Below are 12,500 nucleotides of genomic sequence, written 5' to 3' on the forward strand. Positions count from 1 at the left end.
TTGTCTTCTTCTTCTTCTTCACATCCGTGTCGCCTTTGTCTTTTCCCTATTGAATACCTGTGGCGCGATTCGGCCAACGTTCGGGAATCGGGTTAGTCGGGGTAACTGTTAGGGCCGCGGTGCCATCCGCTCGGCAAACCAACATCTTATCCGCGGTCCGTAACAATATATATATATATATATATATATATATATATATATATATATATATATATATATATATATAATATATATATATATATATACGTATATATATATATATATATATATATATATATATATATATATATATATATATATATATATATATATATATATATATATATATATATACATACATATCTATATCTATATATCTATATATATTGTTATGGTTTTTAGAACCTTCACTTTGTAAATTTAGTATTAAATTTCCTGTGTACATTTCCCCTTTTAATTGGCTGTTAATTGAAATGAGTGCACCGTAGCTAGTCCATGTACAAGCACGTAGGCCACCATAGAACCTCTCTATAGTTATTTCTTTTAGACTAGGCTAAATTTCCAGAAATGCATCTAATACAAGTTATAGGGGCATTTCTGAGTAAAAGTTGGTAACAAGTGTTTTTAACCTATTTTGGGGGTGCTGATCATGAAAAAATAGGATACCAAGCTGAATTTTTGGTATTTGATGCTCAAATCTGGAAAAAACTAAATGGCCGCCAAAATATTTAACTTTTAGCCGCTGAACTCAGAATCACACAGGAAGACATTTCAACAAGTACACTTTACGTGAAACAAGATGAATATTTCCGGGCAATCAAATTTGTATATACTATTTTAGCAGAAATCGATGTTTCGGCCATTTTCCAAGATGGCCGCCATCAAATCTTATATTGACGATATCTCCAGTTCTAGTGAACATAGAATCATTATTTTGATGTCTAGCCCCAGGTTATCGAGGTCAAGGAAGCATATGAGCGCACTATTATTAGTGTTGGACCAAAGCTATATACTGAAACAGGACACATTCAAGGTGGTTGCTCACAAAATAGCTCTAAATATCGGCTAACTGCAGCTAAAATGATATCTACAGACACTTACACATGGACCCTTGTGCCACACAGCTCATATAATAAACAACACGATTACAAGGCAATACAACTTTACTTTTGATCTTCATTGATTAATACGATTACATGAAGTGAACAATCACATATGAACGTTTAACTATATACAGGTAGCACAGTCATGACGTCTTTTACGATATGCAGGCTCGACGGTAAGTTGAATAATGTCGTTAACACATTACACATTGTCATTAAAGCAACCGTCCTGGTCAGTTTCTTGCCGACATACACATGCAGCTGTGCAGCCAAGTTTTGCTTTACGGCAGCTACAGCGCATGGTACGACACCGTGACCTGCAACTGCAAGAAACAAGTTCAAGACACGACTCAGGAATTGGATGGAGTGTCATCAGCACTGGTTGCAAATTGGTAGCGACCCTTTTCCATCCCAACTCCGTGACATTCGGCAGGTTCGGAAGTGGGCAGTGTGCCTCCTTCCATATCAGAGATTGGTAATGCACACGCTGGATGTGGAATTTGAGAGCATCGCTCGTGGGTGGCATCGCTTCTGGTTTGCAGGCCTTCTCAAACATGACCCGACGAACGCTATCTGTTGTCTCCAGATTGTTCATCCCGTAGATTTTTCAGACAAATATTTCTGTCGATTTTGACACTTCAGGGGTCAAATTCCCTACTCCCAAACCCACAAGAAGGTGGTGATACTCAAGGAAGACTTTCCATGCTGAACGTTTCGTGTGTCCACAGATGTGCGATGTCGTGTCCGATCCCGTAAGAGCGTGAAATGGCAGAAGTGATTGGACTGAATTTGATGGCAAGTTGTGATATAATGGACCTATGGGTATGTACTTTCTCTTCTGGGCAGTACCAGCCATCATCCATAGATTTCTGCAACTGACACGCGGAAAATGTGCCACCAACAACAGCATGACATCAGTGTCTCTCGCACATACAACTACAGTGTCCAGCCGACTATCTATGACATGTAGAATTATGCGTGTGTCCGCTTCTTCGTGTGTTGCTTTTAGTGGAGTGAGGTCAGTATTGCCACGTGATGACCTGATTTCACGCTCATCGTCAAACCCCCCTGCAACCACAATCTCTGTATCACCAGGAGCATGTGCCAGAAGTTCTTCCGAGAGGAAGCGAGCAAGGGCTGCCTTGTTTTCTGGAAGGGCAATGAAGTTTATCCAGGAGTTAGGCAGTGGCACCTCCCGTCCTTCTACAATACGACGTATTGGACGACTTGTCTTTGTTCGTTTGGTTCTTGTTCCTGCTTTGATCGACTCATCTCGGTATCTGTCAAATACAACGTCTATGCGAAGATATTGCATTCCTGACTGGAAGATTGATCTTGTGAAAACGTCTGCCAAGTCTCCAAATGTCTTGGCAGCAACCGGTTTCCCAATGGCCACGACTCGAGCCTGTCCATCTATAACAAGACAAGCTGATTTCCCGTGCAGATCGAGCGTAGCAGGACATGGAACATCTGCTGTCAACATATCAGCCAGCAACGATTTGTTTCCTGTCCTTAAATTGCCATTGAGCTCTGCCAGCGAGACTGGTACTCGAAGAAGTTCGTGGTTCAACACGTTGTCCAAGTTGATCGTGCGGCCAGATGCATATGCCGTTACCAAACGTTGGAGGAAGTTTTGATCAGCTTTCAGAACAGTGCGTTTGTTCTTTTCGGCACTGTGTTGTACTACCTTATAAAGATCGTCGAATGTTGGAGCATTGTTCTTCTTGATGGTGTCATACAATGAGTGCTGAGGCACTGAGGTTTCTGCGTCTCCAACAAGTCTATCCTCCACAAATTCATCCAGTTGTTTCTGACCCATGACTCGTGCGTTCAGTAGCGATGTTTGGATTTCTTCGCTAGCAACGTCTTTTGTTGCAATGTTTTGCAGCGCAGCGTGATGCGTATCAGGTGCAAACACATGGAAGCGTTCCAATATGCTGAGCAGAATGTTCTCGTCTGCATTGTCACGTTGTTGTCTTGCTGGTTTCGATTCGTTATGGCTGAGCAAGTCTTTTGGATATATCTGCAACATTTCACGCGTATCTGCTGCAATATGTGCTCTCAGGTTGTAAGACAATGCCCATCTGTTCAAGGCTGTATTGGTTTTGGTGATACCAACGATTCCTCCGGCCCTTTTACCAGTTCCATTCAACCACTCTTGTGCCTGGTCGGGATCAACCTGATTGAACTTACGCGCCGACCGTTTGACCACAAAATTTCCTTTTTTGAATTCTTCGAGAACTGACTCTGGTAGGTTTCTCATTTCAGCCAAGTAGACAGGACCCCAGCGTCCATAGTTTACATGGTCATACCTGAGAAAGAAAGGTAGCATGCAGGTGAATGAATGGATGTGAAGGTCCCAAAGTCCATCTCGTTGGGCTCTTGTGAACATAAGTAGAATTGCTACCATTTCCAGGTATCCCCACCAGAAAGAGAAGTTGACATTGTCCTCCTTTCTGCGTTCCAGGAAATCTGACATCAATGATGAAAACGTTGGGTTTGTCAGCAAGGTGACAAGGATCTCAACAGCTGCCAGGTCGGATGCAGCCTTGGATATTTGAATATGCAGTTGCTCGTCGGCTTCTTTCACATAGTCTAGTAGATTGGGTCCTAATAGTCGCCATAGGGCCTGGCATGTAATTTTGTGTGCTCGCATGGCTTTGTTGAACTTTTTGCCAGCCAATGCTGCTTCAATGGTGTTCTGTCCCATTAGACCAGCTTCAACCCAGGCCTCTGCCAATCCAGATCCGTGCATGTGTTCTCCAATAACTTTTAAAAAGTTCATTGAAATGTGTAGCCCTCCTAGACGTGGAATGAGTCTCTTCTTGTACTCCGGATTGCACCACTTCAACTCCATGAGCTTGCAATAAAGTGCTTGATCCACACTCAGTACCGTGTATTCTTGTCCGAAGCGAGATGAAACTTCCAAACATCGCTCCACGACTGTTTTGAGTGTATCAAACTCGTGCGCTGGTGCCAGGATTATGGGCATATAGCCAACTGTAGTTTGTGGAGGATCATTTTGTGTCAGGGACTCATTGAATACTGTCCAACTGGTTTCCGTTGTTGAGTTGAGTCGCATGAAATTGAACGCTAAATCCACCGATTGGGCCCTTGCTGCACAATCAGTGTCCTTGGACGGTTGATGATACCAAGTTTTTTCCACTTGGCCACTGAAAGATGGTTCGGCCCTGATGGCAGGCATAGTTGCAGCATTTAAGGTGTCCATGACCTCTGGGACATGCAGCATTCGGTCTTTAGAAAGAACCATGCTGTCCCACTTCACGTCTGCGGATGGTCCTCTCTGCCACGCTGCCAGCTGAGTGGCATGGAAGGTTTCTTTTCCGTCCAATGTCTCATCCAGTATGTCGATATTGTCAGCAGTGTAGAACAGAAAGCGGTCAGGAACTAGATTAGGTGGTATGACGGCACCGGTGTTTGGATTCATAGACTTAATTGTGGACTTGGCTAAGGTTGTGTCCAACTGCAACACTTGATGGTAACTGAGGGTGTGTCCTGCCTTATGGAACATTTCCACCAACTCCTTAGATCGTGTAGTTTGGTGCAGGGTGCTGCCGAGCCCTATATGTTTCGGCGTCAGTTTACTGCCTCCGCTCACTCCATATACCATGTCCTGAGCACTGCTGAGGACTTGTTGTTCTAGTTTCGTATCATCTTCTTTGGCAACGCATGGTTCTATTTCAAGCTGACACGGACCACCATATAAGAGCTTGAGGAACATGTAGACAGTCTCTGGTACGCAACTTAGTGCGTTTCCGATGCTCACTTCAAATCCCACGTGGCCAGGCTTATCAAGCAAATCTCCTCGAAGTTTTAGGGCAACATGCACCAGCGACAGGAAGATGTCCTCTTCAGGCCCGAACCTAGGCATTGTTAGTTGTTCGTCTGCTTCATCCGTCAGTCCAGATACAGCATTGCCGGTATACTTAGATGGTACCAACAACGTTTCTCTCTGAGATGTCCCACCATCAGGTCGAACAAAGAGGATGGTATCACCTACTCGAGATTGCAGTTTTTCCCTGAATGTTGTCCGACGACTTACAAAGGACTTCGGAATAACTGTGTTAGCTTCCTCTGAAAGATTTACATACCGATCCCAGACGTCACTTAGCCTCAGCACATGACCCTTTTGGGCTGCATACATAAGTTCTGAAGAAAGCCATATCAAAGGTAAGTCTTGACTGGTGTGAAAATCTTCTTTGACTTTGGATGTACTTCTTTTGAACGAACTTAAGCAAGGAAGGTGATATTTACCTTCCGCTGCGATGAGGTCACTAACGCCTGCCAAACTGAAGCATAGCTTGTGATGTAATTTAGATGCCTCTAAAATATCTTTGCTGACATTGAATGTCACTAGGGCATGCCCGTACTATATCTATATCTAAAATTATATCCCCCCCCCCTCTATTTACATGAAATGGTTTGGTCCAAAGCGAACGGCTTGCGAGTGGTGACAATCCCCCCCCTCTATTTACATGCAATGGTTTGGTCCAAAGCGAACGGCTTCCGGAGTTTGGTAAAGAAATCGCCATCGCGTGCACAAACGCGCAGGAAAGCGAATGAATCGCAAATTCGTTTTTATTAGTTGTAAAACATAGTTTAACGCCAACATAGTTTGCAAACGTGAAATAAATGAATACGCTCTCAAATGTGCCATCCGAGGCAGAGTGTGCCCGCCACGTTCGGCACACGCGATCGTTCGCTGCTCTCTGATTGGTTGAATCGTTTTTTGGACATAGCTCGGTAAGTAATTGTCCGATTAATATGAAACCTTGAAAAGGCACATCCTCGGGTCCCCAGCAATATACCTGGCAAGTTAAAAGTATATCGGACCCGTGGTTGTCGAGAAACAGCGGTCACAGACAAACGTACAGACAGAGATTACTGGAATTATAGATAGATAACTGAACTTAATCGTTGTTTTGACGTACGATCCTGACAAAACATGCACAGCGTCCAGTCAACTGGCTTGACAGAGCTCCGACGTATGACACGACCTTGGGTAGACCCAACAACTGAGCTGCATGTTGGTACATTTTCTCGGTCCTGATGATGATCTTCCAGTCTTTCTAGGCGAAGAAGTTTATTTTTATCGGTGAATTGGACATAACAGTTTTTGTGCCATACGATTGAGGTGGTATTCGAACCCAACGCCAGATCCAGACGCTCAATTATATTGCGGTTTTTGGGTCGCGTAATTTCTTTCTGGTTTCGTAAGCCTTAGCGAGTGTGGCTAGACCTTGATTGCTGGCAGATCGCAAATCCCCATCTGTTTGGCATAAAATGCATAAGGTGAAGTCAATCGATGATGGTCGTTTCAGAGTAGCAACAGGATCCATCTTGATTTAGTCTGAAAATAAAAGAAAGAGAGGTTGCATGTCACCGTCCCGGTAAATAAACCGTCCTTAACTAGACATGATAACAACCTTAACTAGAAAATACAGTTGACAGTGATCTGAAAGCAATGTAATGCCAATCAAGGTAAAACGGCAATAAAAGCCAATATGGTGTATGAAACATCTTCCATTGAAAGCCTGCAATTCAGCTTGGTATCCTATCTTTTCGTGGTCAGCACGCTCACATACAGCTAATAAGCATAGATACCAAGTGCTACTATGACATTCCTATTTTTAAAAGAAAATTAGAAATGTCAATATCGCGTATACTTTTTTTGACGGCCATTTTGTTTTTTGGCTGATTTAAGCCCTAAATATATAATATTCAGCTTGGTATTATTTTTTATCGTGATCAGCACCCTCATATACAGCTAATAAGCATGGATACCAAGTATTACTACGACATTCCACTTTTCTGAAGAAAAAAAACAAATATCGCATAAACTTTTTTGGCGGCCATTTTGTTTTTTGCTGATTTAGGCCCTAAATATGCACATTTCAGCTTGGTATCCGTTTTTTTCGTGATCAGCACCCTCATATCCACCTAAAACGCCCGGATACCAACTTTTACTCAGAAATGCCTCTGCCAAAAAAAAATCAGAAATTTAGCCTAGTCTATTTATTCTATGTCAGTATAAGGCTCTGTTTCCCATTAATTGACACTGCATTGCACCGAATCAAATAAGATAGAATCCCCTTTCAATTGCCACCCATAAAACGCAATTGCCGGCAGCGTTCGCTGCCCTTTGGCTGGGGGCTCGCTCAAATCGCCCCAAAAAACCTCCATTACGCACGTGGTCAAGCCTCAGAGAAGAAGGGGGAGGAGCTACATCAAGGGCGTTGCCCGCCCATCGTCATCAAAAGGTGGAGCCAGCGAGCCCCCACCAGCCAACCAGGGTTCATGAGATACCATCCCGGGCGTGGCGCGCATTGATCTTGAAGCGCATTATAAAAGCGCCCGCGCAAGCCTTTTCGGGAGATGCGGCAGATGTGGCAGATGCGTGACCCAGCTGAAGCAGACAAGAGAGAAAGAGACGTGAGGGGGTGCTCATATTGCAGCAATAGACCGATACCCTCTAGGGCCCTATTGTCGCCGGTTGTGGAGACACGGAGCTGCTGGCTGCTGTTCGCTTCGAGCCCGGAACGTGAACCTCGACGGTGTGCATTTGCCCGGACCTTCCTGCCCTGCCATCGGCTTGGACCTTCTCCTCCCTCCAGTGATTCCTGCTTTCAAATTCCCCATTCGTGTACGTGAGTTTGTTTTGTGTGTCTTGTCCCTGGGTATAATAAGCCTGTATAGTTAAGTTGCACTGTGTCTATCTGCCTGTAAATTACTTTATTTCCTTTCTGCACCTTTAGTTTTGTATAGTAATAATAAATATTTGTTCTTCCTTACCTTTGCCTTCTTTCATTCACATCCGATCGCTTTAGTGATTTCCCAATTGAGTTCCTGTGGTGCGATTTCGGCCAAATCTCCGCAATCGGGTTAGTGATTGTTAAACGGCTCGCGCCGCAGTTCGCTTCGCTCGGCGCAATCAATCAATTACGCTGCGGCACAAGCGGGAGTATCTCCTTGCGTACCGGGAGGCGCTGGGACTTAGGTCATAGGACGGATAGGCCTAATACCCTATTCAGCGCTGACCGGGTGTGACGTCATACCCCCAGGATCGGCGACGGCCAGTATTAGGACAAGGGGTTAACCCCCCTTGGCAAGGGGAGCGCCGTCGTCCCAGATCCGTAACAATATATTTGTGCAGCGTCTGTCCTGTCCTGTGTTGTGTTGTCTTGTGTTGTGTTGTCACTGAACTACTTTCTCAAACTTTTGTGAAATCATACCAAACTTCTGATATCATAGATATCCCTTCATCTTACCCTACTCCTCCCCTCCCCTGTCCTGTACCCGATGCTCCCCCTCTCTCTTCATTAACGGTATGGACCTCAAACATCCGGGGCCTTCGCTCAAACCTGACTGATCTCTCCATACAGGTTGCTTCTGACAATCCAGACTTGATCTGCTTAACAGAGACTTTCCTCCTTCAAGATGTCTCTGATTCCTTAATATCTCTTCCTGGTTACTCCCTCCTCCGGTATGATAGACCTGAGCCTCGGCCTGGTGGTGGGGTGGCTATCTTTGTCAAAAACTCTCTTCCTCACTCTCCTTGCACTGCTCTCTTTCCTCCTCACCCGCAGGAGTACCTCTGGTTACGGCTTCCTCTCCGCTCCCACCTTTTGTTCATATGTGTTCTGTACCGTCCCCCAAACAGTGATGACTCCATTTACATTTCAATGTCTGACAACATGGACCAACTTCTATCCACTCATCCCAACTCTCTCTTCCTCATATGTGGTGACTTCAACTGTCATCATGCCACCTGGTTGGGTGTGGGTTCCTCTCTCACTAGTCATGGCACCTCAGCAAAGGACTTCTGTGACTCACTGGGATTGACACAATCTGTCAATTTCCCGACCCGGATCTCAGCCAATGGAGTATCTTCTCTTCTAGACTTGGTTATGACAAACTTCCCTGCTAATGTCTGCTGCTCTTCTTCTGCTCCAATCGGTTCTTCTGATCATGTGCTTGTCAAAGTGGACATCTCTCTGGCCATTCTCAGAGAGCCTCCTCAGTGTCGACGAGTCTGGCATTTCACTCAGGCCGACTGGGACGGTCTTCAAGCAGCCATCAATCGTCTGGATTGGTCTCCCATCTCCACTGCCTCTGACATCAATTCTTCCTGGGAATTCTTCCAAAGCAAACTGATCTCTCTCATGCACAGATTTATCCCATCTCGCCTTCAATTGTCTTACCCTTCCTCCCGTCCATGGTACACTGAATCTTGTGGTGAGGCAGTTGCCCTGAAACAACTTGCCTTTGCCTCTTGGAAGGCTAATCCAACTGAAGGAAATCTCAGTTCCTTCCACCAAGCTCGGAACAAGTGTGTGTCTACCCTCAGGAGTGCCAGGAAGCACTATCTCTCCTCACTCAAGAATGAACTCTCAAACCTGTCTCCTTCCTCCAAATCCTGGTGGCGTCTGGTCAAATCCGTTTCTGGTGTTTGTTCCCCCTCCATCCCCTCCCTTACCTCAAATGGCCACACAGTTGACATCGCACGTGACAAAGCCGAATGCCTCAACTCTGTGTTCGCCTCGAAATCCTTAGTCCCAAACCCATCTCTCTCTGTTCCCACCTTTCCCAGTCGAACCCAACTGCTCCTGGACTCTGTGTCCTTCTCTCCTGACAAGGTGGAGGAGTTTTTGTCAAACCTCGACTCTGATTCTGCAACTGGACCTGACGGCATCAGCCCACGGGTCCTAAAATCCTGCTCTGCCGCTCTATCTCACCCTCTCTCTGTTCTTTTCACCCTATCTTTTGCTCAAGGTCATCTGCCAGCATCCTGGAAATCAGCTAACATTACCGCTTTACACAAAAAAGGTGCAAAAACAGATCCTTGCAACTACAGACCAATCAGCCTGCTCCCAATTATCAGCAAAGTCATGGAATCCATCATTGCTTCGGATATGAAATCTTTCCTCTTCTCCAATGGCTTGATCTCTGATCATCAATTTGGTTTCAGACCAGGTCACTCTACTCTGGACATGCTGCTTCTGCTGTCTCAACAATGGATGGAGGTCCTCAATGCCAAACAGGAAATCAGAGCTGTCTCCCTTGACATATCAAGGGCCTTTGATACGCTCTGGCACCCAGCTCTGCTCACCAAACTCTCCTCCTATGGTATCCATGGAAATCTCCATGCATGGCTTGCGGACTTCCTCTCTGGTCGTAGTCAACGTGTGGCCCTGAATGGATTTCTCTCATCTCCCCTTCCTGTTCAGGCTGGAGTTCCCCAAGGAAGTGTGCTGGGCCCTGTGCTTTTTCTGGTCTTTATCAATGATCTCTCTGACTCTCTGGAAAATCCTCTCTATCTCTTTGCTGATGACTCCACTCTCTGCCGCTCCATTTCTCTTCCCTCAGATCGGCAGTCTGCAGCCTCCTCACTCTCTGAAGACCTGGACAAAATCACAGACTGGTCAAACAAGTGGAACATGTCTTTCAATCCTGACAAATCTCACTCTCTTACTATGTCTCTCCGAAAAGATCGACTGGACAACCCTCCCATCTACTTTCTCAACAATCCTCTCCAAGAAGTTCTGTCACTCAAGCTTTTGGGTCTCACTATCTGCCATGATCTTTCTTGGGAAAACCACATTTCCAAGCTGGCCTCCAAAGCCAGTCGCCGACTGGGCATCCTCCGTCGTGCGAAGTCCTTCCTCGGCACACCTGAGCTCCTCACCACATACAAGGCTTTCATCCGCAGCTCAATGGAATACTGTTCTCCCCTATGGGCTGGTGCTCCTGCCTCACACCTGGCTCGGCTTCACGCTGTTGAATCCAAAGCTTTCAAAATCATTGGAATCTCCCGCGATGAAGCTATCTCTGAGGGCCTTTCACTCACTCACCGCAGGCAGGTAGGTGGCCTTTCTGTCTTCTACCGACTCCTCTCCGGCCTTGCTCCCCCAGCTCTCTCTGTGCTCTGTCCCCCAAATATTCCTACAGGTCGCACAAGATCTGCCAGCAACCCTCTGATGGTTAAACTGCCGAAATCTCGGCTCTCTGCTCACCTTCACTCTTTCATTCCTCTTTTCTCCCGCCTGTGGAACAAACTCCCACACTCCCTTCAATCCCTCTCCTCCCTCCAGGTCTTTAAAACAGCTGTTCACCACCATCTCTTATCTTCCCCCATCCATAACCTTGATCTTTTCTACCCCCACTAATTCACCCCAGATCCACCTTGTTTGAAATTCCAACTTCTTTCCTGGATAACCTGGCAGTGTCCATATGTTTATACCTCTCCCACCCCCCCCCCCCTTCACATGCCTCCCCCCCTTCACATGCCTCCCCCCCAAAGCCCTCTCCCTCCCACAGATCTCTCGATGTCTCCTTGTCTCTCGGTCCCTGCTCTCAAATGTTGTGTTTGTGTCCTTCCCCCTCTCTCCCCATCTTGTCTACCGCTCCCGATGTTATTTGTTTTATGTGTCTGTTTGTCTTTCTGTGTGATTAATGTTCGCTCTTTCACGAGCCTCGATCTTGTATACAAAAAAAAAATAATAATAATAATAATATGCACATATCTCTCCCGTTGGTATGTCCTAAGGGTATTTTTTTTTTTTTAATTGCAATTTTTTTTCTTTTCGGAATTTCTTTGGGAATTTTTTTTTTCCAACTTCAATTGTTTATAAAATGTGATATCACGTATATTACAAATACATTTGTGCAAAATAATTGTTTGAATTATGATTGGTTTAAACCATGACAAAACGGCAACTCGGGTACAGTCATTTATCTATATATCGACACATCTGGGCAGTGTCTGTGTTGTCACTTAACGACTCCCTCAAACTTTTGTTTCCGTGGTTGGGAAGTGTTTTTAATAACGTTGTGGTGGTTTTGAATCACGTGGTGGTGAGGTATTTTGAATTATGTGGTGGTGAGGTGTTTTTAAATGGGGTGGTGGTGAGGTGTTTTAATATCACATGGTGGTGAGGTGTTTTTAAATCACATGGTGGTGAGGTGTTTTGAATTACGTGGTGGTGAGGTATTTATAATTACGTGGTGGTGAGGTGTTTTTAATTAGGTGGTGGTGAGGTGTTTTGAATTAGTTGGTGATGAGGTGTTTTGAATTATGTGGTGGTGAGGTGTTTTGAATTACTTGGTGGTGAGGTGTTTTTAAATGACGTGGTGGTGAGGTGTTTTTAATTTCGTGGCTGTGAGGTGTTTTTATTACGTGTTTTATGGCTGTGACATCTTTTTATTACGTGTTTTATGGCTGTGAGGTGTTTTTATTACGTGTTTTATGGCTGTGAGGTGTTTTTCATTTTGTGGTGGTGAGGTGTTTTTATTACGTGTTTTATGGCTGTGAGGTGTTTTTATTACGTGTTTTATGGCTGTGAGGTGTTTTTATTACGTGTTTTATGGCTGTGAGGCGTTTTTTCTTTTGTGGTGGTG

The sequence above is a fragment of the Myxine glutinosa genome, chromosome 5 (genome assembly GCF_964187855.1).
Source record: "Myxine glutinosa chromosome 5, kmMyxGlut1.1, whole genome shotgun sequence".
Lineage (NCBI taxonomy): Eukaryota > Metazoa > Chordata > Myxini > Myxiniformes > Myxinidae > Myxine > Myxine glutinosa.